Source organism: Symphalangus syndactylus, chromosome Y (assembly GCF_028878055.3).
Source record: "Symphalangus syndactylus isolate Jambi chromosome Y, NHGRI_mSymSyn1-v2.1_pri, whole genome shotgun sequence".
NCBI lineage: Eukaryota > Metazoa > Chordata > Mammalia > Primates > Hylobatidae > Symphalangus > Symphalangus syndactylus.
In genome coordinates this window covers 11,680,236-11,707,078 of record NC_072448.2, presented here as the reverse complement: position 1 = coordinate 11,707,078, position 26,843 = coordinate 11,680,236, and the positions used below count along the sequence as shown (strand labels likewise).

General features: G+C 41.8%; 1 long non-coding RNA gene across 1 annotated transcript in view; it reads right to left on the bottom strand.

Moving 5' to 3' along the window:
• LOC134736089 (uncharacterized) overlaps positions 1 to 24,850 on the bottom strand; it is a 61,343-nt gene extending 36,493 nt beyond the window's left edge. Inside the window, exon 1 of the long non-coding RNA XR_010119791.1 lies at positions 24,525 to 24,850. This is a non-coding gene — a long non-coding RNA (uncharacterized lncRNA). The remainder of the gene's footprint in view (positions 1 to 24,524) is intronic.
• Between the last annotated feature and the right edge of the window lie 1,993 nt (positions 24,851 to 26,843).

Sequence of the window (26,843 nt, the reverse complement as noted above, 5' to 3'; positions counted from 1 at the left end):
CTGGCTAAATAGACAGGGGCATGTGTATTAGGAACAATCAAGCCATCCTTCTTTCTAATTCCTCTAAAGCAAGGGCAACTCTTAGGGTATCCAGTTTATGATGAAAAAAATAGAGGAAACATAATCACAAAAATAGACACAAATATCAAAAAGATGTGGACATAGAAGACTAGAAAGATAATAAATGACTCCTGAAAAAATCATTAAATACTATGGGCCAGCTACCTGGGCACAAGATGGGTACTGCAGCCCAATCCATACGCTCAACTGCATCATAAGGTTGCAGGCAGTCCTTGAAATTGTAACCAATAAAACATCAAGGGCACTAAATTTATTGGCAGTACAAGCAAGACAAATGAGAAATGCTATACATCAAAATCAATTAGCTTCAGATTATTACGTCTTAGCCATAGAGGAAGGAGTCTGTTGGAAATTTAATTTAACCAACTATTGCCTAGAAATCAGTAATAATGGCCGAGTTGTCATGAAAATCACAGCTAGAATGCACAAGCTGGCCCATGTCCCTGTTCAGACTTGATCCGGATGGTCCCCAGATTCCTTGTTTGGAGGATGGTTCTCAACCATGGGAGGATTCAAAACCCTCATTGGTGGGTTTTTGTCTATTCTTGTCAACTGCCTCATCCTCCCTTGCCTTTTATGCCTGCTTTTAGGAGTAATCAGTCCACTGTAGAGGCAATAGTAACCTGACACACTACCAAGCATTTGATGGTATCAACCAAATATCAGCCGTTGCCTGTAGAATAAGAAGCTCAGCTCTGCGAAGAGGTGGCAAACAGTGGTGCTTTCAATTAACACCTTTGTTATAAAAAGCACCAAAGGGGGGAATGGAATAGGAATTAAAAGAAATTAAAGCATGTGTAAGCAGAAACTCACTTGTACATAAGAAAATCCAACCCCCCTGAGAAACAGAAAGAGCTGGAGTCCTTTAAAAATTAACTGTCTGTTTTTCTGTGGCTAGTGAGCCTTATCTCTCCTCCTTTCTCAGGCATCGTGAAGACCTTGTTGCTCTAGCTGAGCAGCTGCAAGGTCACTACACAGACAAACTCAAGTCATAAAACATGTTTTTCCTTGAAAAGAAGAAATGATGTAATGCATGTCTCAATTAATTGAATAACCACCTTTGTTTCTCAACTCTGTAGTGCTTCCCCCTGCACAGATCTCCCGCAGCCCCACAAAATGCTTGAAGGTAACTTAACTTTTTGTTCAGGGCTCAGTCCATTGGATGTTAATCAGACTGGGCCAGTGTACCTAAATAATAAATTAACCTCCTGAACCCCATTGGTCTCTCTGATTCCTTATCAATCCTGCTACACTGTCACTGTTCAAAGATGAGTGTATGTTGATGGCCACCTATGTCAGTTTTCTTCATGGGTTGACAGCACCAACAGTTTTGTTTGATTTAAATGGGAAATCATGGTTGTTTCCATTAATGCTGTCAACCTAAGAGGTGTCCAGTCTTTCAGTTTCCTGAAACTCAACATGTTCAAATGCCTAAAATGGAAATCATCCCTATTCTCAGGCCTCATGGCTTCCTCTAATCTCAACTTCCGGACAAGTTGCTGCTATTCATCTGCCTTCTCCCTCCCATCCCTCTATGCCTAGCTGTCAGCTGAATGGCCTCTGAATCAACCTCTTCTCTTCCTTTCATTTCAACCCACAGGTCCTTGTAGTCAGTTGAAGGGTGGCTCCCAAAAGTATATGTCCATGTCCTAATCCCCAGGGCCTGAGAATTGTACCATATTTGAAAAAAAGACCTTGCAGATGTGATTAAGTGAAGTATCTGGAGATGGGCAGTCTGTATCATCCTGGTAGGCCCAACATGCAATGGCAGGGGTCCTTATTTAGAGGAGACAAAAGGAAAGAAGAGGAGGCTATGTGAAGCTGAGATAAAGTAATCTCTTGTTGTTTTAGACCCCCCAGTTTTTAGGAAACTTGTGCAGTTCTTCTATCGTTCACCTAGACAATAGCAACAGTGTTCTGTCTCCAGTGTCTAAGACCCAACAGTCCATATCATCAGAAGCACCCCTCTAGAAATCACGTGCTTGCCAACCTCTATGATGGGTATGAGATAAAATCTGAATTCCTTAGCGTGGCACAAGGCTCGCTGCCATCTGCCCTTGGCAGGCCTGTCTACCTATGTTCCGCCTCTCACCAAGTCCTTTTGTCCTGAAATACTCTCAGCCCTTCCTCCTTCACCTCACTGATTCCCCAACCCTACCCATGGCTCATTTGGGATTCATGTGCTCTGCTGTGAAGCATGCCTAACTGGCCAACTTCCTTTTCCTGGCTCGCAAGGAAATCGAGTCATCTCTAGCAGATGAATGATGATAATGTAGAAGAGCAGATTATGTCCACCTCCCCCTATACAAGTTACAGGACCCCTGCCTGCACTCCCCTGAAGAACAAGGATGATGATGTATTCATTTGAATTAGTTGTCTCAGTATCTGGCAATTGATGGACTTGCTGTGAAGTCAGTCAGGCACATGAATTGAAGGAACACCCTGAACATCTCAGCCTCTCCTCCAGAGCCCTCATAGATCCACCTTATGCTTTTCTTAAATTCTTTTTGAACTTAAAGTTCTCTCCCCAAATTCTCCACAGCAGAAAGTTCCACCTGCCTTAAGCCATCTGAATGGAGCCACCTAAATGCTGGGAATGTTAAGCCATTTATTTTAACTACCTCTAGTTCTTTGCTACCTGTATTGCTAAATGACTTGAGGTGGGCAACTTCAAGGGCTTTTATCAGGCTGCTGTCAGCAGAGCAAGGTCAGCATAAGTGATTTAACAAGATGAGGGCTGAGATAAGGCTAGAGCTTCTGATGAGGCTCCCATGAGTGGAGGAATACCACGTTCTTTGTCTCAAGTCAAATTAGAAAAAATGACATGGACACATGTGGAGTAGTTTTAAGAACCTGAGAGTTTATGTGCCACATTTTCTTAATCCAGTCTATCACTGATGGACATTTGGGTTGGTTCCAAGTCTTTGCTATTGTGAATATACACCATGGAACACTATGTGGCCATAAAAAATGATGAGTTCATGTCCTTTGTAGGTACATGGATGAAGCTGGAAAACATCATTCTCAGCAAACTATCACAAGGACAGAAAACCAAACACTGCATGTTCTCACTCATAGGTGGGAATTGAACAATGAGAACACTTGGACACAGGAAAGGGAACATCACACACTGGGGCCTGTTGTGGGGTGGGGGGAGTGGGGAGGGATAGCATCAGGAGATATACCTAATGTGAATGACGAGTTAATGGGTGCAGCACACCAATACGGCACATGTATATATATGTAACAAACCTGCATGTTGTGCACATGTACCCTATAACTTAAAGCGTAATAAAAATAAATAAATAAATAAATAAATAATAAAAAAGAAGCTGAGAGTTTACTAGGCAAGAGAAAAAGGAAGAAGGCAAAAGGAAGACGCTTCCCTGTAAAAAGACAGTGAGGGGGAGCTCCAAAGCTGACAGAGGAGACCTTAAGTGGGGTGGAAACCAGCCAGGTATATATAGAGGCTAGAGGAGGTGGTGTTTGATTTGGAAGGATGCAGGGGATTGGTTTGACCAGGCGTCAATCACGTAGTCCCCGAAAAACTGGCCCTCACACCCTAGCCTTTTAATATGCAAATACAGGGTAGCATGATGTTCTACGAGAGTGGGGATATGTGGGGGCAAAGGCAGAGGTCAATGGTGGGAATCACTATATTGGGTGGACCCAGTTTCTAATGGCTATCATTTGCATATCAAAAGTTGCCTGCTGGCTCTAAGAGCCTGGACTTTCTCTGTAGACAAGAAACGTTTTTTGGAGCTGCTTTAAAAGAAATGGAAACTTTTCCTCTCTATCTGCCTAAAATAATTTCTTAATAACTTCTAACCCAGTTCCAGAAAGGAAAAAGTCATGGAGCCACAACCAGGAATAACTCACATATTTGCATTAAGAATGCAGAAGCAACACCCAGGAAAGGGCAACAATGAGAACACATAAAATGCAAGGTCGTTTTGATCCACATGAACAATGCTTCTCTCAGAAAGTACTTAAGGGCCAGTCTATTACCAAATTTGTTTGACAAAGGAATCTAAGAAAATACATCAGGAGAAAAAAATCCAAAAACATCCTGGTGAAGTCTACCTTCTCACCAAATCTACCTTTATCCAAATACACCTGGGCCTCAGAACTCCACTATTTCACCCTCATGAGCAACAAAACCCTACAGCCACCACTGATCTCATTTCAGGTAACCAGCAGAACTGCACGTCGTAAAGGTTCTCAGTAAATATTGCTATTAGATCAGAAAAAAGCCTGAGAGCCTAAAGCAGGAAATGATAGCTGGGATGACACAGAAGTGGCTTTGAAATGTTTATAAATAAGGAGGTTTTTTGGAAGGTGTGGGTGGGGATGGCAAGGGGTTGAAGATTGGAAGATAAATCCTGGCTTCTCTTTTGGGGCTTTCAGGGTTAGCTGCCTGGTGTACAATTCAGGAAAAGAGCAGATCTGACGGAGAACTAGAAGCCCCATTTAAAATACAATGCTTCAGAGCTTCCTCTGGGCCAAGTAGGAGCCTGTGGTCACTGGGAAATGTGGATTGTAACTAACAAGAGATGAGATCAAGCTAGGGAGGTCAAGGGGTCATCAGAGCAGAGGTGTGTGCCGAAACCATGAGCTCCGAAGAAGAGGTCTCCACAAGAGGAGAGTGTCCACAGCAAAACCACAGAGATGCCAAACAGGCACCAGTAGGAAAAGAAAGTGATGGGGAAGCCAGAAGAGGAATTATCTGAGAAAGATTTCCAAGGAGGGTTAGGAAGCAGCAAAGAACCTGGGATATTGAAGAAAACAGTACCCTCTGCAACTAACATGCACATCGCTGCTGCCTACATCACAACAATTTCTGTGAGTGTTAAGGCCAAAAATCCAGATCACAGTGAGAGAAGGGAAAAGATGGAGTGAATTCTGCAAACAGAGCCCACTTTAGCAACAAGCCTGGATGAGAATGAAGGCCGAGAGACAAGCCAGTTTCAAAACACGTCCTTAAAATCGTTACGCTCACTAGTCCCAGCCAGCAGAAATAATAAGCATGGCAACAGGTACATGGCATTTATTTATGTTAACTTCTTCAGGCTTCTTAACTTCTTCACAGAAGTCCTGTCCCCAGAATGCAGCCTCTCAATCATTGATGAGTACAGCCTCTCAATCATTGTAGAGCCTCTCAATCACTGATGAGATGAATTTAACCACTAGATGTCAGCCAGTGGGTCTTTTAGTATCTACAATTGTACCTGTACCTGTGAGGGCTGGCACAAGTATGAACGAATGGTACCAAGACTGCCAGTAACTGTAAGTAATAAAGTGCCCAGGAGTAAAAGTTGGAGGTGCTAGATTTTCACTGGGCCTTTCCAGCTATTAATAGCTCCTGAGGTTGTCCTGACTCAATTCTAAATCTCAAATTTGATCACAGTTTCAGTTCAAACGCTTGACATGTAAAAATACCACACCACATCAAAAGCTGATGAATAGTCAGCAAAATGCCAGTACTAAACACAGGGGTGCAAATGGCAAAAAGTAAGCTAGTCTGCTTACAGGTATTGTAATCTCAAAAACCACCATTAATTTAGCACCAACCTAAATAGTAGTCATACAAAAAGAAAAAGCAGATAGGAGTATCTACTTAACCAAAGAAATGCTTTATGTTAAGATAAACGAGGCAAATAAAGAGATCCAGAAAGAAAATAATGCACTTAAGTACTATATAGAAATCAGCAAAATGTTTAGTATTTAATGAAATACATGATTAGTTGAGGCCAGAACAGAAACATGTGTAACACTTTACTGCACTAAATGTTTCTACGATAATCAAATCATCTTCTTTTTAAAAAGGAAAGGTAAAAAGGTTTCCAAGCTACTGCAATTGAGGTAAATAAGGGAAAGAGAATTCTGTGTATGAACAGGTAACCTCCAGGGCTCTAATGGCAGGGATACAACTGGGTCCAAGAGAACATACATGAGATGTGGGCAGCACTTCCAGAAGTCATTTCATCCCATCATTCAGTTCAAGCTCCGACCTCCAGTTTCCTAAGACCTTAATGGCCTTGGAGCAAAAAGGGATGACACAGATCCAGTAGGCAGAAGTCTAATGAGAGATGCAGTGAGAGCCCAGTCACAGGAGCCCCTTGGGATCAGCTATAAGGCCACTTAGGAACATTATCTGTCATGTCTCATCAGCATATGACATAACACACACAGGTACCAGTGGCTACTCTTTGAAGAATTTTAGAAACTTTTATTCCTTTTTTAGGCACGATGCCAACAAAATATCAGCTTCCAATTAAGACATCAAAAGACAGTGTTTTAGACACCAAAAGACAGTGTTTTTGACATCTGTCTCCTAATCCTGTAGACATGTCTACAAATCTGCACTATGACAGAAAGACGAGGAACTGAAAAATGAGCACCATAAAATAGTACTCTTTATTTATAATGTTTTCTACTATAAGACACTTCTACAAGAAATATGTTGCCACCATAATGTTCAAGAGAGCTGAAGGTTCTGGAACTGATTCTTTTATATCTCTAACATGAATCTTCTAAAGATGCATGCTTTACAATCTTGTCTCTTAAACAGAATTAACTGATTACTATTTAATATTACTTTTGGGGTTGTTTTTAGTGTCTCATACTTAAGACTTAATCTTCCCTGGCCTATTTAACTTTTCAGGTATAAAGAAGAGTCAGTAGTAGCATAGGAAACATCTATATACCCTATACCTGCCTGCAACACACCTGAAAATACATAGATGCCATAACTCTTCATTCCTCTAGCTCTCTGCACATTTCTCCTAAGAATGATACTCTCCTACACAGCCATAATACCACTGCCAAACCCAGGCAAATCAGCAATATTTCATTGTAACCTCTAAACACTCAGCACACATCGCAGCTGTCCAATTGTGACAAAAATCTCTTTTATAGATATTTTTCCCCAATCTAAGGACCAATGAATTTTATCCTCTTTCAAGGTGGAAAAGCCAGTTCCTACTTTTTCCCCATGAGAGTCAACATATTCAAGGATCCAGGCAAGGTGGCTGGTGGAAAATCCTACACTCAGGATTTATTTTGCTGTTTCCACATGCTGCCACCTTCCGTATTCCTCTACCCCTCTGAAACTCCTAGAGGTCCAAATGGATTCAGGTTAACCATTTCTGAGGTCAATTCAGAAAGCACATGTGACATGACATGCAGCTTTCTGGATGGCAAACCTACATCAGTTAGGCCCCTATGTCAATTGTGGTCCCCAGAGCTGCCTGCTCTGAAGGCCCCTTTGCCTCTGTTATCAGTCAGTGACTTGTGGCATGGCACTGCGGGCACCTTCATCTCCTGCATGATTACTCTATGGTTTTGGCTTCCACTGACTATGCTTGTGGGAGCTACTTACAGTCAGGATGCCAAAATGGTGACCTGGCTAATTCTGTCCATACTTATTAACTGGCATTCTTCTGTCAAAAAGGTCACCCCCAGCCATGCTTTTTCTCTCTTTTCTTTTGAGAATCATAATACAGTCTCCTTTTTAAAAAGTAAAGTATTATACTCTCTTCTGGTCATTATTCTTTTGATTACAAATGGTTCACATTGTGCCAGTGGGACCCCCCACTGCATCCTGGCATGAGAAGGTGCTCGTGCTCATGTTGTATTTTACTGGCCCTGGACCCTACATCTCCCCAAGGCCTGTGTTCCTTTCATTGGGCATGATGTTTCCAAATGAATGATTTAATCTATTTTAAGCCCGCATGAGTATCCCTGTATCACTTTGTGTGAAGTAGCCTAACAAATTGTGCAGAATGTAGGACCCCATTGACAAATATGCATCTTAGACTGAAACATTAAGTTTACTTTTCGAAAGCAGACAAAGCGTAGGCAACTGCATTTGCTCTTGATAACTCTGTGCTTTCTCAGGCATCTTGTGCCAAAGCCATGAGTGTGCTTCAATCTCATGAGCAAACACCAAAGACACTGTGGCGTGTGGTCTGATACAGGGAGAAACAGCCGCATGGCTGCTGTATCCCACCGCATAGAACAGAGGAACCCATGCACATGAAACCTATTAGGTTCCTGTGAGTAACCTCTCTTCAAAGGGTGCACAGCATGGAACACCTCTTTCCCTGGCTGCCTACTCTTCCTGCCTTAGGGTTCTGGCCATCTACACACACAGGCAGTTTGCCCAGTACTTTTAACTTGTCTCTTAGGCTCTGTACTTCTCACTAAAAAGTTCCATGCACCACCATAAGAGAGAAGTCAGCTCACCAGCTTCCCTGGGGACAACTCTCCTCTGCAGGGCTGAGCATAGTGTTAAGGTATTGAACCTGTATAGACCCAATAGAAACATCTCTCTAAAAAGGTGAAGAAGGGGTGCAGCACTATTCTTGACAGAGGTGGCTGACCTGTGTCCGACTGAAGCACTATGCATAATTTCTAGATTAGAGGAAATACAGGGGACAGAAGAACAAGTAAGGTCGTATGATGTGGAAAAAAAAAAAAAACAGAAATTTGGATGGTGTCACGATAACCATACTAGACTCTTCCAAAAGTCATTGTGTAAAACACTGGGTGTGTGCTTGCAGGATGTGGTGAGATTTTCAGTTTAAAATAGGGTAAAAGGATCTTACCAATGGGAGCTCAGTTAATCTCAGCCTGACAGAGATTAGTCTAGTATGTCTCTCTCCGTCTGTCTCTCTCTCTCTCTGTCTTTTTTTGGAGACAGAATCCAGCATTGTATCCCAGGCTGGAGTGTACAATCTCAGCTCACTAAAACTTCTGCCTCCCAGACTCAAGTTATTCTTGTGCCTCAGCCACCCAAGTAGCCGGGATTACAGGTGTGTGCCACTATGCCCAGCTAATTTTTGTATTTTTAGTAGAGACAGAGTTTCACCATGTTGGCCAGGCTGGTCTCGAACTCCTGACCTTAGGTGATCTGCCCAACTTGGCCTCCCAAAGAATTGAGATTACAGGCTGCCTAGACCTAGTCTTGAATTTCTTGATGAAACATTGGATAGAGATTTCTAATCTCTGCCTGCCAGACACTGCTCAAAAGAGATATGAAGAGGCGCTACACAGATGGTCCATTTATGCAAACCCAAGGGGAAAACAAATTCTTCCTTCTTGTGCTCTTACACAGGAAAAAAATGCATGTATCAGGATTATGTTTTCAAATCTCTTTTCACCTCCACAATTTAATGAAATCATTAGCAACATATTTTTTTCTTTTTTAATACAGTCATTGGTTGATTAAAAAAATCATTCTCTTCTGTGCTTTAGAAAGGATGCCTATGGCTTGGCCATTTCTCCTGGTCTAGAATATCCCTTTCTCTTCTTGACTCCCATCTATCCTTGACAGTATGCTACCCACAACATGATTTCAGTTCAAAATCCTGCTCTGTCGCTAACGCATTCTTCTTGTGTAAATTGCCAGCAATTATTCACAGATTTTAGCAATCATGTTTTAGACTCCAGCAAGACTCTAAGATCCTTAAAGGAAGAGACTAATTTTGAAGGCTTTGTAACACCCAACAGAGTATTTTCTAAATATATTAAGGATGAGTGAATGCATTCCTCTACAGTTGTGCTGTCCACTCTACACTTTGTGTCTCTATGTTACATTTTGGCAACTAGCCATTGGGGGCTACTTAAAATTAAGTAAATAACACAAGAAATTCAGGTCCTAAGTTGCACAAGCCACATTTTAGGAGCCCAGTTTCCAGCTGTGGCTCCCACCAGGTGCAGTACAATTATAGAACATTTCCATCCTGGCAGAAAGATTTACTAGATAGACAGTGCTGGGCTAGAGAGCAGACAGGAGTACAGTTCTCAGGGACCACAGTTCTCTTACACGTGCATGGCAGCTCACACAAGCGGGAAGGAGGGTGGTGCTTATTTTGGCTTTTGTCTGAAGGCTTCAGATAAACTTCAATGTACCAACTATGACCATTTGCTCTCACCTTCATAGACATACTGGACAGTCTATTGGAAGTCAAACAGCAAACTCTGACCAACTGTGTCATCTGCAGTGTGTTATAAATGGGCACCAGTGATCACAAAAGGGCACATCATTCGGCCCAGCTCCCAGAAGTCAGAGAGAAGAGTCAAGGGCCCTGCCAAGCACCACAAGCAATGCCATGTAACTGCCTGTCAGGCATGGCTGTGAAGAGGTGACCATCCTCTTCCCATGTGTGGGCACCTTGCCACATGGTCAGCTGCACCCAGGTCCTTAGCTGCTACTCACTTCTGGCATCACAGCAAAGGACACAAGTGACACAGGGGATAAAGGAGGATCAGGGAAGGTTGTGATCAACCTGCCAGACACTGCTGAAAAGGGATGTGAAGAGTAAACACACAGATGGTCCAGCTATGAAAATCCAAAAAGAAAACAAAGTTTGCTTTTTTGTGCTCTTACACAGGAGAAACACGTGTTAGGATTACAGTGTCTTCAGAAGAATGCTCTTTATGGATCAATAAGGCCATTTTAAACCTCAAATATCTGCAACACAAAACCAAGGCTGCCCCCTCCAGCATTTCAACACTATTAAAGGGAGCTCTTACTATATTAAATGCTGCATTTATTAATCAGTAAAATTCCCTTATAGCTGATGGTATGATCATTATTTTCAAGTTTAACGTATTCCAGGATAACAGTTTTGTGCTTTCAACCTCCAGATTGTCTATTGATCACTTTTCAAACATCTCATCAAAAGATCTGACTAGTTGCCTGAGCATCTATATAAGGATTGCTTTCAGTTCAAAATCCTGCTCTGTCACTAACAAATCCTTGTAGTGTTTAAATCACCAGCAATTATTCACAGATTTCTTAAGAGGTTTAATTTACCTTGCTCCTTTACGATGCTTTAAGTCTCCATCTACTGCTGAAAAATGACAGAAAATAGTATACAAATTATAGCAGTTTTTAAAAAATAGAATCAGAGTGAAGAAGGAATAATCACAAAGATAAAAAGGACCAAAGAAATCGTAACACGTAAAGGACCAAATAAATTTTAACACATAGGTTTTCAAGGAAAAAAGCAGAAATCTGGCTAAAACAACAACAATGATGCTCTGCTGCTCCATGACTAAATAAGAATATATTATTTATCTTATTTATCTGCTTCACAGATTGTTTTTAACAAATTGAAGGTTTTTGTCAACGCTGCATCAAGAAAGTTTATCAGCACCAGTTTTCTTTTTCTTTGTGAGACAGAGTCTTGCTCTGTCCCAGGCTGGAGTACAGTGGCACGATCTCAGCTCACTGCAAACTCCGCCTCCCAGGTTGAAGTGATTCTCCTGCGTCAGCCTCCCGATTAGCTGGGACTACAGGCGTGCACTATCACACCTGGCTAATTTTTGTATATTTAGTAGAGCCGGGGTTTCACCATGTTAGCCAGGCTGTTCTTGAACTCCCGACCTTAAATGACGTGCCCACCTCAGATTCCCAAAGTGCTGAGATTACAGGGGTGAGCCACCCCGCCTTGCCTCAGCACCATTTTTCTAACAGAATGTCTCACATCACGTCTCTGTGTCACATTTTGGTAATTCTTCCAATATGTCAAATTGTTTCATTATTACGTCTGTTAATGTCTGTCTGTGCTGAGTGATCTTTGAGATTACTACTATCATTGTTTTCAGCACCATGAAATGTGCCCATGTATGTCAGAGAACTTAATATAAATGTTGTGTGTGTTCAGATTGCTCAACAGACCCCCATATCTTTTCCTCTCCTCAGGCCTCCCTAGTCTCTGAATCATAATATATTGAAATCAAGCCAATTAATAACCCTACAGAGGCCTCTAAGAGTTCAAATGAAGAGTTACACATCTCTTGTTTTAAATCAAAAGCTGGAAATGTTTAAGCTTGGTGAGGAAGACATATCAGAAGCCGATAGGCTGAAAGCTAGGCCTCTTGCACCCAGTTAGCCAAGTTGTGAATGCAATGAAAAAGTTCTTCCAGGAAATTAAACACGCTACCCCAGTGAACCCATAAATGAAAAGAGAGTGAAACCACCTTATTGTTGACACAGAGGAAGTTTTAATGATCTGGGTAGAAGACCAAACCAGCACAACACTTCCTTAAGCCAAAGCCTAATCTAGAGCTCTAACTCTCTTCACTTCTATGAGGACTGAGGCATGTGAGAAAGCTGCAGAAGAAAAGTCTGAATCTAGCAGAAGTTCATGAGGTTTAAGGAAACAAGCCATCTTCATAACATAAAAGTGTAGGGTGAAGCAGCAAGTGCTGATGGAAAGGCCGCAGCAAGCTATCCAGGAGAGCTAGCTAAAATCACTGATGAAAGCAGCTACACTAAACACCAGATTTTCAATGTAGACAAAACAGCATTCTATTGGAAGAAAATGCCACCCATGACTTTCACAGCTAGAGAGAAGTCAGTGCCTGGCCTGAAAGCTTCAAAGGACAGGCAGACGTTTGTGTTAGGGGTTAATGCAGATGCTAACGCTCATTTACAATCTGAAAATCCTAGTGCCCTTAAAAATGATGCTAAATCTTCTCTGCCTGGGCTTTGTAAGTGCAACAGCAAACCTTGGATGATAGTACATCTTTTTACGGTACTGTTTACCCAATATCTTAAGCCCACTATTGACAATTACTGCTCCAAAACAAAAATTTGTTTCAAAATATTTCTACTCACTGACAGTGTACCTGGTCACCCAAGAGCTCTAATGGAGATGTACAAGAAGATTCATATTGTTTTTAGACCTGCTAACACAGTGTCTATTCTGCAGCCCATGGATTGAGGAGTAAATTCAACTTTCAAGTCTTCTTACTTAAGATATGAGTTTCTTAAGGCTACAGCTGCCATAGATAGTGATTCCTCTGATTCATCTAGGCAAAGTAAATGGAAAACATTCTGGAAAGGATTTAGCATTCCAGATGTCATTCACAACCTTCATAATCCATGGGAAAAGATGAAAATATCAACATTAACAGGAGTTTGTAAAAAGTTGATTCCAATCCTCATGGATGACTTTGAGGGATTCAAGACTTCAGTTAAGGAAGTAACTGCAGATGTGATCGAAATAGCAAGAGAACTAGAATTAGAAGTGAAACCTGAAGATTTGACTAAATTGCTGCAATCTCAGGATAAAACCTGAACTGATGAGACATTGCTTCTTAGGGATGTGAAAAGAAAGTGGTTTCTGGAGATAAAAATCTCTTGGTGAAGATGTCCTTGAACACTGTTGAAGTGACAACAAAAGATTCACTATATTAACATAAACTTAGTTGATAAAGAAGCAGCAGCAGCTGCTGCTTCTTCCAGAGGACTAACTCCAATCCTGCTTTTTGTTTTTTTTGTTTGTTTGTTTTTGTTTTTAAACAGAGTCTCACTCTGTGGTCCAGGCTAGAGTGCAGTGGCGCAATCTTGGCTCATGGCAACCTCAGCCTCCCAGGTTCAAGTGATTCTCCTGCCTCAGCCTCATGAGTAGCTGACACTACAAGCATGAGCCACCATGCCTGGCTATGTATTTGGGGTTTTTTCTTTTGTATTTTTAGTAGAGATGGGGTTTCACTGTGTTGGCCAGAATGGTCTCAAACTCCAGACCTCAAGTGATCCACCTGTCTCTGCCTCCCAAAGTGCTGGGATTACAGGCATGAGACACCACATCTGGCCAAAAGAGAAGTTTTTTGTGAAAGGAAGAGTCAAATGATACAGCAAACTTTGCTGCTGTTTTATTTTTAAAAATTGCCACAGCCACCCTAATCTGCAGCAACCACTACTCTGGTCAACAGTCAATGTGAAGACAACACCTTTCACCAGCAAAAGAATTACAACTCACAGAGGATGAGATGATCCCTTGCATTTTATCTTTTCTAGCAATAAGCATTTTTAAACTATATCCATTTTTTGGACATAATACTATTGTACACTTAATAGAATACAGCATAGTATAAACCTAACCTTATGTGTATTTTAAAACCAAAAAATTCATGTGACTGACTTTACTGCAATGTTTGCTTTACTGTGATGGTCTGGAACTGAATCCACAATATTTCTCAGGTGTGCCTGCATCCAGTTTATTTAAAGATTCTAAATAAAATCATACTATTTGAAAGGCAGACCTAGAAAAAAAGAAAAGGATATTTTTACACCTGCATGCCTAGAAATCTGCTGTATTAAAGTTATGTGGCAAGCTGGACAGAACTCTACTTATCTGCAGAATTTTGCAATTTAAGTCTTAGCCCTTCTCAATTATTCTAGAAACAGAAACAGCTGTAGTGGACAACCAACCACTTACTACAATAACTTAAGGTTGGCATGGTTCAGGTCCACTAGAAAACAGAAGCAAATGCAGCTAAGTCTACAATTATATGCTGCTTCTCCAACATACAATATAGCATCTTACTCCAAATCTCTTCGGATCGTTAACAGGAACACATGTGTCTTGTGCTTGGTATATTCCAGAAACCTTTTGAGTTTTCAGAAACAACAGATTATTCATTGATTAATGGCCAATCAATGTAGTGAATGGCCAATCATGGCCCCTTAGATAAGGGCTCACCTCTGTCCCAAGTCCTCACACTGGCCTCCACCCTCAGCCATCTCCTTTGAAAATATGGAAGAGAACCTACATTTCACCTAGCAAGGTTAAAACCCAAGGACACAGTGTCAGCCCCCAGGGGAGAGAGGGCAAAGAAAGAATGTGAACCTACCACCAGAGTTGCTTTGACTTTCACAGCAGGACCCAATACATATGATGGAAACAGTGGAGGTTGTGATTACTGTCTCATTTCAACTAGGATCACTGCATGTTCTGGGGTTAAATAATAACCACCTATGGAAGCATGTGGACTGATCCTTCACTTTGCTCCACCTTCCTCAGAAATGTGCCAAAACTAATAGAAACCCCACTTGGAACGAATGACTTGATAACATCAAGGAGTAAGAACAGACTGAGGCTGAAAAGCTCATGGGTTACAATTTTAAACCTCAGATGTATTTCATGGGGTCACATGACAACATGCACAAATTCTTCTGAAAATCCATCTAGGGCATGTGTTAATATTATATAAGTTGATTTTTGTCATCAGCTATATGGATGTTTCAGTGTCTAAAGAAACAGCCTATGTGAAGTTAATAAAGAATGACAGTGTGAAACATTCATACTGTAGTCTGTGGGATTTTGACCACATGGTGGACATGAGTGTCAACTGTCTCAAGCACCCCAGAATCCCATCAGTACTGGGCTTAGTGATCACCACAAAGACCCTACCTCTGTGACATTTTACAGTCTCCTGGGCCCCAGACAGTGAGGGAGCCACTTACAGTCCCAAGTGCTATTATTTGGCAAGGTGGAAGCTATGGGAGTTTAATGCTATGGGAATAGAATTCAAAGAATAAAACCATGTTTTTAACTCAAGACAGAATTATGCTGAGCTATGGGAGTCCTGAGAAGCTATGGGAGTTCTGCAAGAAGGCACAGAATATGTCTTGATCCTACTATATAAAGGTAAGGTAGAAGTGACTTATTAAAATCCTGCAATCTTAATTTATAAAGACATGGTACCTTACGGTCAATAAGAACTGCAAACGTTCTTATTACTCTTTGCAATCTACCTTATTGTTTTATGATGTTTTAAGAATTTGGGGCAGACTGACACCTCACACAGCCGGGTACTCCTCTGAGACAAAACTTCCAGAGGAATGATTAGGCAGCAGCATTCGCGGTTCATGAAAATAAGCTGTTCTGCAGCCTCCACTGCTGATACCCAGGAAAACAGGGTCTGCAGTGGACCTCTGGCAAACTCCAACAGACCTGCAGCTGAGGGTCCTGTCCGTTAGAAGGAAAACTAACAAACAGAAAGGACATCCACACCAAAAACCCATCTGTACATCACTATCATCAAAGACCAAAAGTAGATAAAACCACAAAGATGGGGAAAACACAGAGCAGAAAAACTGGAAATTCTAAAAAGCAGAGTGCTTCTCCTCCTCCAAAGGAATGCAGTTCCTCACTAGCAACAGAACAGAGCTGGACAGAGAATGACTTTCATGAGTTGAGAGAAGAAGGCTTCAGATGATCAAACTACTCTGAGCTACAGGAAGAAATTCAAACCAAAGGCAAAGAAGTTAAAAACTTTGAAAAAAACTTAGACGAATGTATAACTAGAATAATCAATACAGAGACGTGCTTAAAGGAGCTGATGGAGCTGAAAGCCAAGGCTCAAGAACTACGTGAAGAATGCAGAAGCCTCAGGAGCCAATGCGATCAACCGGAAAAAGAGTATCAGTGATGGAAGATGAAATGAATGAAATGAAGTGAGAAGGGAAGTTTAGAGAAAAAAGGATAAAAAGAAATGAATAAAGCCTCCAAGAAATATGGGACTATGTGAAAAGACCAAATCTACGTCTGATTCGTGTACCTGAAAGTGATGGGGAGATTGGAACCAAGTTGGAAAACACTCTGCAGGATATTATCCAGGAGAACTTCTCCAATCTAGCAAGGTAGGCCAACATTCAGATTCAGGAAACGCAGAGAACGCCACAAAGATACTCCTTGAGAAGAGCAACTCCAAGACACATAATTGTCAGATTCACCAAAGTTGAAATGAAGGAAAAAATGTTAAGAGCAGCCACAGAGATAGGTCGGGTTACCAACAAAGGGAAGCCCATCAGACTAACAGCTGATCTCTTGGCAGAAACTCTACCAGTCACAAGAGATGGGGGGCCAATATTCAACATTCTTAAAGAAAAGAATTTTCAACCCCGAATTTCATGTCCAGTCAAACTAAGCTTCCTAAGTGAAGGAGAAATAAAATCCTTTACAGACAAACAAATGCTGAGAGATTCTGTCACCACCAGGCCGGCCCTAAAAGAGCTCCTGAAGGAAGCACTAAACATGGAAAGGAACAACCGGAACCAGCCACTGCAAAATCATGCCAAATTTTAAAGATCATCAAGGTTAGGAAGAAACTGCATCAACAAATGAGCAAAATAAACAGCTAACATCATAATGACAGGATCAAATTCACACATAACAATATTAACTTTAACTGTAAATGGACTAAATGCTCCAATTAAAAGGCACAGAGGGGCAAACTGGATAAAGAGTTAAGACCCAGCAGTGTGCTGTATTCAGGAAACCCACCTCACATGCAGAGACACACATAGGCTCAAAATAAAAGGATGGAGGAAGATCTACCAAGCAAATGGAAAACAAAAAAAGACAGGGGTTGCAATCCTATTCTCTGATAAAACAGACTTTAAACCAACAAAGGTCAAAAGAGACAAAGAAGGCCATTACATAATGGCAAAGGGATCAATTCAGCAAGAAGAGCTAACGATCCTAAATATATACGCACCCAATACAGGAGCACCCAGATTCATAAAGCAAGTCCTGAGTGACCTACAAAGAGACTTCGACTCCCACACAATAATAATGGGAGACTTAACACCCCACTGTCAACATTAGACAGATCAACAAGAAAGAAATTTAACAAGCATACCCAGGAATTGAACTCAGCTCTGCACCAAGTGGACCTAATAGACATCTACAGAACTCTCCACCCCAAATCAACAGACTACACATTTTTTTCAGCACCACACCATACCTATTCCAAAATTGACCACATAGTTGGAAGTAAAGCACTCCTCAGCAAGTGTAAAAGAATAGAAATTATAACAAACTGTCTTTCAGACCACAGTGCAATCAAACTAGAATTCAGGATGAAGAAACTCACTCAAAACCGCTCAACTACATGGAAACTGAACAACCTGTTACTGAATGACTACTGGGTACATAATGAAATGAAGGCAGAAATAAAGATGTTATTTGAAACCAACGAGAACAAAGACACAACATACCAGAATCTCTGGGACACATTCAAAGCAATGTGTAGAAGGAAATTTATCGCACTAAATGCCCACAAGAGAAAGCAGGAAAGATCCAAAATTGACACCCTAACATCACAATTAAAAGAACTAGAAAAGCAAGAGCAAACACATTCAAAAGCTAGCAGAAGGCAAGAAATAACTAAAATCAGAGCAGAACTGAAGGAAATAGAGACAAAAAAAACCTTTCAAAAAAATTAATGAATCCAGGAGCTGGTTTTATGAAAAGATCAACAAAATTGATAGACTGCTAGCAAGAATAATAAAGAAGAAAAGAGAGAAGAATCAAATAGATGCAATAAAAAATGATAAAGGGGATATCACCACCAATCCCACAGAAATACAAACTACCATCAGAGAATACTAAAAACAACTCTACGCAAATAAACTAGAAAATCTAGAAGAAATGGATAAATTCCTCGACACATACACCCTCCCAAGACTAAACCAGGAAAAATTTAAATCTCTGAAAAGACCAATAACAGGCTCTGAAATTGTGGCAATAATCAATAGCTTACCAATCAAAAGAGTCCAGGACTAGATGGATTCACAGCCGAATTCTACCAGAGGTACAAGGAGGAACTGGTACGATTCCTTCTGAAACTATTCCAATCAATAGAAAAAGAGGGAATACTCCCTAACTCATTTTATAAGGCCAGCAGCATCCTGATACCGAAGCCTGGCAGAGATACGACAAAAAAAAAGAGAATATTAGATCAATATCCCTGATGAACATCGATGCAAAAATCCTCAATAAAATACTGGCAAACCAAATCCAGCAACACATCAAAAAGCTTATCCACCATCATCAAGTGGGCTTCATCCCTGGGATGCAAGGCTGATTCAACATACGCAAATCAATAAATGTAATCCAGCATGTAAACAGAACCAAAGACAAAAACCACAGGATTATCTCAACAGATGCAGAAAAGGCCTTTGACAAAATTCAACAACCTTTCATGCTAAAAACTCTCAATAAATTAGGTATTGATGGGACATATCTCAAAATAATAAGAGCTATCTATGACAAACCCACAGCCAATATCATACTGAATGGGCAAAAACTGGAAGCATTCCCTTTGAAAACTGGCACAAGACAGAGATGCCCTCTCTCACCACTCCTATTCAACATAGTGTTGGAAGTTCTGGCCAGGGCAATTGGGCAGGAGAAGAAAATAAAGAGTATTCAATTAGGAAAAGAGGAAGTCAAATTGTCCCTGTTTGCAGATGACATGATTGTATATCTAGAAAACCCCACTGTCTCAGCCCCAAATCTCCTTAAGCTGATAAGCAACTTCAGCAAAGTCTCAGGATACAAAATCAATGTACAAAAATCACAAGCATTCTTGTACATCAATAACAGACAACCAGAAAGCCAAATCATAAGTGAACTCCCATTCACAATTACTGCAAAGAGAATAAAATACCTAGGAATCCAACTTACAAGGGATGTGAAGGATCTCTTCAAGGAGAACTACAAACCACTGCTCAATGAAATAAAAGAGGATATAAACAAATGGAAGAACATTCCATGCTCATGGATTGGAAGAATCAGTATCATGAAAATGGCCATACTGCCCAAGGTAATTTATAGATTCAATGCCATCCCCATCAAACTACCAATGACTGTCTTCACAGAATTGGAAAAAACTACTTTAAAGTTCATATGGAACCAAAAAAGAGCCCACATCACCAAGTCAATCCTAAGCCAAAAGAACAAAGCTGGAGGCATCAAGCTACCTGACTTCAAACTATACTACAAGGCTACAGTAACCAAAACAGCATGGTACTGGTACCACAACAGAGACATAGATCAATGGAACAGAACAGAGCCCTCAGAAATAATGCCGCATATCTACAACTATCTGATCTTTGACAAACCTGACAGAAAGAAGCAATGAGGAAAGGATTCCCTGTTTAATAAATGGTGCTGGGAAAACTGGCTTGCCATATGTAGAAAGCTGAAACTGGATCCCTTCCTTACACCTTGTACAAAAATTAATTCAAGATGGATTAAAGACTTACATCTTAGACCTAAAACCATAAAAACCCTAGAAGAAAACCCAAGCATTACCATTCAGGACATAGGCATGGGGAAGAACTTCGTGTCTAAAACACCAAAAGCAATGGAACTAAAGCAAAAATTGACAAATGGGATCTAATTAAAGTAAAGAGCTTCTGCACAGCAGAAGAAACTACCATCAGAGTGAACAGGCAACCCAAAAAATGGGTGAAAAGTTTGCAACCTACTCATCTGACAAAGGGCTAATATCCAGAATCTACAATGAACTCAAACAAATTTACAAGAAAAAAACAAACAACCCCATCAAAAAGTGGGCGAAGGGCATGAACAGACACTTCTCAAAAGAAGACATTTATGCAGTCAAAAAATACATGAAAAAATGCTCATCATCACTGGGCATCAGAGAAATGCAAATCAAAACCACAAGGAGATACCATCTCCCACCAGTTAGAATGGCGATCATTAAAAAGTCAGGAAATAACAGGTGCTAGAGAAGATGTGGAGAAATAGGAACACTTTTGCACTGTTTGTGGGACTGTAAACTAGTTCAACCATTGTGGAAGTTAGTGTGGTGATTCCTCAGGGATCTAGAACTAGAAATACCATTTGACCCAGCCATCTCATTACCAGGTATATACCCAAAGGACTATAAATCATGTTGCTATAAAGACATATGCACACATATATTTATTGCAGCACTATTCACAATAGCAAAGACTTGGAACCAACCCAAATTTCCAACAACGATAGACTGGATTAAGAAAATGTGGCACATATACACCATGGAATACTAAGCAGCCATAAAAAATGATGAGTTCATGTCCTTTGTAGGGACATGGATGAAACTGGAAATCATCATTCTCAGTAAACTATCGCAAGGACAAAAAACCAAACACCGCATGTTCTCCCTCCTAGGTGGGAAGTGAACAATGAGAACACATGGACACAGGAAGGGGAACATCACACTCTGGGGACCGTTGTGGGGTAGGGGGAGGGGGGAGGGACAGCATCAGGAGATATACCTAATGCTAAATGACGAGTTAATGGGTGCAGCACACCAACATGGCATATGTATACATACGTAACAAACCTGCACATTGTGCACATGTACCCTAAAACTTAAAGTATAGTAATAACAAAATAAAATTTAGAAAAAGAATTTGAAAATAAGCCTATTTCCGTTTGATTTTTTAAAAGAATTTTAAATAAAATTTTATTAGACTCCAAGAAAACACATTTTACACATACCACGTTTTACACACACCACAATTCCTAATTCTGAATATTCTTAACACCTACCCTCTGGCTGGCCCTCCCAGCACAGCCATTATCAACAGACATCATGGGTTGCTCCACAAAGGCCTAGATCCATGCTGTCCAAGCCAGTATATATAACATACATCATTGGAATCAATATCATCTGTATCTTTTTACTTATTAAAAGTTGCTCCCAGAAAATTTTACCTGGCCCAAATCTATTCTATGAGACAAAGCTGTTCTGGACACCAAACTGTTATTCTCTTTTTAAAGTAACTGGAACCATCTTTTGTGCTCCTAATTTCAGTTATTTACAAACTGAATCTTTCCTGTCCAGCTGCTGAGATACTGTTTAATTAACTTGTCATCTTCTTCTTTCAAAATCTTGTTCCATTTTATAACTAATCTCAGTCCCCTTTTCTCCTTTTCTGAATGGCATTTGAGAGCCAGAGTTATTAATATTAACTAAATCATAACTGACTGTTTCCTTGGTCAAGAGAAATCGAATCCCACAGACGCTTTTTAAAAAAAAAAAAAAAAAGACAAAAAAAGGACAACTAACAGCATCACACATATTAAAAGCATGCGAAAGTGCCCTGGTTTTCTTCCTGGTCAACATTAACTGTAAAATTTCCATTTACTTCCTAATTCTCCTCTGATTAAACAAGTGTCTCCTGTAATGTTAACAATTCTTCATCCAACTATTTGTTTTCAATTTTACTTCCCCAAGTATGCAAGTATTGGGGCTATATCCACAAACAGTACTTCTTAGGAAAATGCATTCAAAATTCCCAAAAAAACAGACCTACTGCAAAATAATTCATTATAAATTGATGATACATTGTTACGCAAAAAACAGATACACTGAAGTGAGGTACTAAAGAATGAGAGCAGGCATAATCTGGTAGATTAAAGTGGTACACTTTGGAATGCTGTATTTTGTATTCACACATTTCATGAGAAAGGATGGGATAAGCAAACGTATATCGCCAAGGAAATTTTGCAAGGCCTTACCACCTCAAAGAAAAGGTAGGGCCGGAAAGGAGAAAATCAATAGAAAATGAGGGAGGGGAATAAAAAGAACTACAGCTTATTTTTCCAAATAGCACTAATTCTTGGTTATCAGAGGACTAGACCAGAGGATTGGGTAACAACGTGAGGTCCACGCTTGTAATGCTATTTAAGTCACATTCATCACTTCAGGGCATGGCTATGTGCAAATTCAGAATGAGAATTAGGAATCAAGCTCATTTAGAAGTTTAACAAATTTAATTTTAATGAGACATCTTGTTTGGCCTTAAAATTCATGAGACTCCCAGAACAGGTTATCTGGACCTTCTATTAGAGGGTAAGAAATATATTTGACAATTAAACTTTTTGATCACCAGAGTAGGAAAAATCATGTCTACAAACTATACTTATGTATCAGAAGCTTTATGAAATTGACTCATTTCAAATTTAGTAGCTGCATACCATCGGCTCCAATTACAGACCTCTGTAGGGAGTAACTTTCCTTTGGAATACCTCAATTTATATCTCCGTATTCATAAAATGAAGAGACTTGTGTTTGTGTGCCTTTTCAAAAGAAAACAGTTCTAGTGAGCTACCCAGCAATATGATGAGCAGGAACAAGGTCACATTCACAATTTAAAATGAGCTCAACATCATTTATATTTAGAACAGGATCAATCCAGAATTATTTCTAAGCTTGGCCTCTTACTAGCTGTGTGACCTTGGGTGAGTAGCTTTACCTCTCTGAGCTGCAGGATTTTTTTTCTTTTTTTAATTGGTGAAATGCAAACACTTTCTCCTAATGTGCAGAGTTTTGAAATGGAGGAATGATATACATAAACAAGCAGGTCAGCAGTCTATGCAGAGTATACAGGAAGGTTCACAGATCTGTGAAGCCTCCTGGCGAATATGAGGTTACAACAAACGTTTCACAGTGTTAATTCTGCTGAGGCTTTGGGTAAAGCTCAGCATACTTTTGCCTTGAGTTAAAAACAGGGCTTTATTCTTTGAATTCTACCTGAATTCCTCTTGGGTGGTGAAGTTCACATGTACTACGACTGGGTTTGTTAATGTCTCAGATCCATACAGCAGGTTCTCCAACGCTCATGCACTTGTGTTAAAATGTAGATTCTCACTGGGCAGGGGGAGAGTGGAGCCACTGCTTCTACATTCACAAGTGGCTCCCAGGTGGTCTCTGGAGCTGGTCACCCTTAGCAGCCAGGCCACTTGGCAGATCTTCTGTGCCTCTACACTGTTGACAGCAGAGGTAATTTATTTTGGTTGCATAGGACATTCCTGTGCACTGCAGAAAGTTTAGCACTACTCCTGGTCAGGACCCTACTGAATGCCGGTGACCCCATCCCTTCATGCCAGCTGTGACATCCAAAATGTCTCCCGACATCTCCATTGGAGGATGCTCTTAGGGCGGCAAAACCCTGCATGGTGGAGAATCGCTACCATGTAGGATGATACCATCAAGACGCGCCCTCAGCAACAACCAGGCTATTTTGCAGACAACAGAACTGAGGCTGTGTTGGGGATTCACTCAGGATGGTGGCAGAAATATTATTGGGAAATATTAGGGAGAGTTATAGGGAACAGTCACAAACCTTTTTGGAAGGCCGAACGGTTACATAGCTTGTAATAATTGAACAGGCTGACGGCAGCCGGTCCTCACCTTACAGCATTAGTCATAAGGGATAATAGAGGCTTCCAAGTTAAGTCTGTTTACGCTACCTCCATTAATTAACCTTTGAGCCAGATGGCCTTCTTAGGGCGAGGTCCACTAGGGAGATTGCCTGTAATGGTATTTACCTTAGACTTCGGTACTTGAGCTGTAATCATTCCTAGAATTACTCTCTTAACCATGTTAATTATCCACAAGTGTGTTTACTCAAAGCTTGTGTTGTTAATTGTATACGAAATAAAAGCCTGGAGTGCCAGCTGCTCAGGGCCGCCGCAATGACAAACCTCTCTTGGTGTGCAGGCGGTCGGGCACTCAGCTGGACAGGCAAAGCAGAATACGTTTCTGTCAGCGTACGTTTCATTCATACATCGTTTGGGTCAGGGTCTGAGGCCAGATACCCGCAGCTAATGCCCTCAAGTGTGAGGTGCAACACCTCAAGGCTGGGCACCGCTCAAGTTTGCAAGCCTGGGTAACAGAAGAAAGGACCGAGGTCCGGCCCCACCGCGCTCTGTGTAGAGGACGCAAAGCCCAGCGTCCGCCCGGTGGTCCAAAGGGACCGCGCCTAAGTGCCCCGGTCCCACACATAGGGCGACCAGAATCAGGTACTGGGCCGCACAGACGCCGCGACCACTCACCACCATCAGCCCAGCGAGCTGGCGTTGCTGGCCGCAGCTCCATTTTGGCGCAGGCTCCCGTGCGCATGGGAGCCCGCGGGTTCCTGCTGGAACACTGCACAGTCGCGGCAACCCAGCTGTGACGTACCACCCGCCGACAGTTGCCACGCCCGCCCAGGACCCCCCTCACGGAGGCGGTGGTCACAGACTACCCATCCAGAAGAAGTCCTTCCATGTCAAAGATGAGGTGGGTGAAGGGCTGCGGCTGGGGCAAGCGCGGGGACACAGCCCTGTTGCGGCCTCCTGGGTAAGGGTGAGGCCGAGGAAGAAGTGCGCGCGCACCCTCCTCCCCGCGCACGCGCACTCACACTCAAGGCGTCTTCGCGCGTCCTTGGCCGCTCTGTTTATGCGCATCTGGAGGCTCCTCTATCTACTTCCAGCCTGCGCGACCCAGGCTGCGTAGTGCCGCTTCGCGCACGCGCACCTCGGGCTTTAGCCGGGTGGCAGCTACAGACCCTGGATGCCGTGCGAGCGGGCGCGATGCTTTTACGTCTGTTCCTTCTCACTTCACACCGGAATCGGGCCAAGCTACTCAGCCAGCGACCGCGCAGAGCCGAGGCCCTCGCCAGGGGGCAAATTGACTGCTCGAATTTGGATCAAGGGTGTGAAGGAGAATGGAGGGACCATGCAAGGGGCTGTTGACTGGGGAGAGGGGGTTAAAGATGCTCAGGGAGGCATCCTGCGAGCCATCAGGTTGCAGACAAATGGCATTCGTCACGGAGTTCCCTCGGTGGTTCGCCCGAGCCTGGAACGCCAGCTCCTGGACCGTGAGTGGGTTTCTGCCCTCCTTTCCTGCCCGCCTCCCAGTTGTCCGGACTGGGACAGGGACAGCGGCCGCGCATGCGCAGTGTGCGCAGAGGAGCCACAATCTCTGCCGCAGGGCAAAGCCAAGCTGCGCAAGGAGGTTGTTGAAATAATACTAATCGTCAACATGTCTGGCTGGTTATCCTTTCTTAGGTATTTGTCTTTTGGGATACTCTGAGTTTTCTTCATTTTAAACTGTTCAAATGTAACCTAACAGCTTTTATTTCTCTCAGCCATCGTCGGAAAATATTTTTTTGTCCCTGTTTATATTTCGTGTTCCTTTATATTGTATATTCACATTTAAGGACAAGGATCGGACCTTTTGCGAAGCGGAAATAAGAGAACTTTAAGACTTTGGAAACGTGGTCTGGCGCGGTGGCTCATGCCTGTAATCTCAGTATTTTGAGAAGCTGAGACGGGCGCATCACTTGAGGTCGGGAGTTCAAGAGCAGCCTGGTTAACATGGTGAAACCCCGTGTCTACTAAAAATACAAAAATCAGCCGGATGTGATGGCACGGTCCTGTAATCCCAGCTACTCAGGAGGCTGAGGCAGAAGAGTCGCTTCAACCTGGGAGGCAGAGGTTGCAGTGAGCTGAGATTGTGCCATTGCACTCCAGCCTGGGTGACAGAGCAAGACTCCGCCTCAAAAAAAAAAAAAAAAAAAAAAAAAAACAGTGGCTCAAACCTGTAATTCCAGCTCTTAGGGAGGTGGAGGTGGGGGTTGGGAGGTAGCTTGAGCCCAGAAGTTTAAGACATGCCTAGGCAGTATAGCGAGACCCTATTATCCACAAGAGGGGATAAAGACAAAAAACAGGTGTAAAAACATTAGGGTATATTTCTAGTTTAGTGCCTACATGGTGGACGGGAGTATGCCTGGATTCAGCAAGAACACTTATCACCTGTGATAGACAAAGTGTCCCTGTGTCTGTTTCTTCCTGGGTAAAAATGGAGGTGATACAGGAGGTGAGGCAGGTCAAGCCCTTAGTACTAATGCATAGTATACAGTCAATAAAATTATGTATTTTTAGAGCTGATACTATAAGAAAGCTTCCCCTTTTAATGCAATCTTGATTTCCCTTTGAGGACTCTTGATTACAGAGAAGGCAATTTATGAGCAAATTCGGAAGGGACTTGTGACTCAAATGCAGTCATTCATAGTTTCTATATTAGTTTGCTATAGCTTCCATAGTAATGTACCACAAACTAAGTGACCTAAACAGCAGACATATATTGTCTTACAGATTTGGAGGCCAGAAGTCCCAGATCAAGATGTCAGCAGGCTTAATTCCTTTTGCGGTTGTGAGGAAAGGACTTATTCCAGGCCTCTCTACTCACCTTGATCGTGGCTTTCCTTTCCCTGTAACTTGTCCTCTCATCTTCCCTCTGTGTGTATCTCTGTGTCCAAATTTTCGCCTTTTGACAGAACACCAGTCTTACTGGCCTAAGGACTGCCTTAATGACTACATTTTAATTTT